This window comes from Octopus bimaculoides, chromosome 26 (genome assembly GCF_001194135.2).
Source record: "Octopus bimaculoides isolate UCB-OBI-ISO-001 chromosome 26, ASM119413v2, whole genome shotgun sequence".
NCBI classification, from domain to species: Eukaryota; Metazoa; Mollusca; class Cephalopoda; order Octopoda; family Octopodidae; genus Octopus; species Octopus bimaculoides.
In genome coordinates this window covers 16,980,732-16,981,290 of record NC_069006.1, presented here as the reverse complement: position 1 = coordinate 16,981,290, position 559 = coordinate 16,980,732, and positions in this window count along the sequence as shown.

Here is a 559-nt window from a genome sequence, read left to right as displayed (position 1 = left end):
AACTGTCTTCAGAAACCCTAGATGAACTTTAATTGAATTCTGTAAGCAGAACCTTACAATGTTTACTACGTTAAAAAGATATTTGAAGGGGTTTAGATGGGGATCAGTTAATTTGAGGATCGGTTTAATGGGGTTTGGGGGAGAAGAGTTTCAGGAGTATATTTCTGGACATCTTGAGAGTTCTCCATATCTTTAGCTGTCAATGTTATCAAACGGTACTCTTTGAGCACACTCTTTCTACATACATACATGCATACATACATACATAATACATACATACATACACACACACACACACACAAACACGCACACATACATATATACATACATACAAACATACATACATACACACGCGCCCACATGCACACACACATACACATCAGTGTTGTGTGTCTAAAGTAGTCTGTATGTAGGTTATACAGGAAGGCGTGGGAGTGGTTGTGTGGCAAGAAGCTTGCTTACCGACCAGATGGTTCCGGGTTCAGTCCTACTGCGTGGAACCTTGGGCGACTGTCTTCTACTATAGCCTTGGGCCAACCAAAGCCTTGTGAGTGGATTT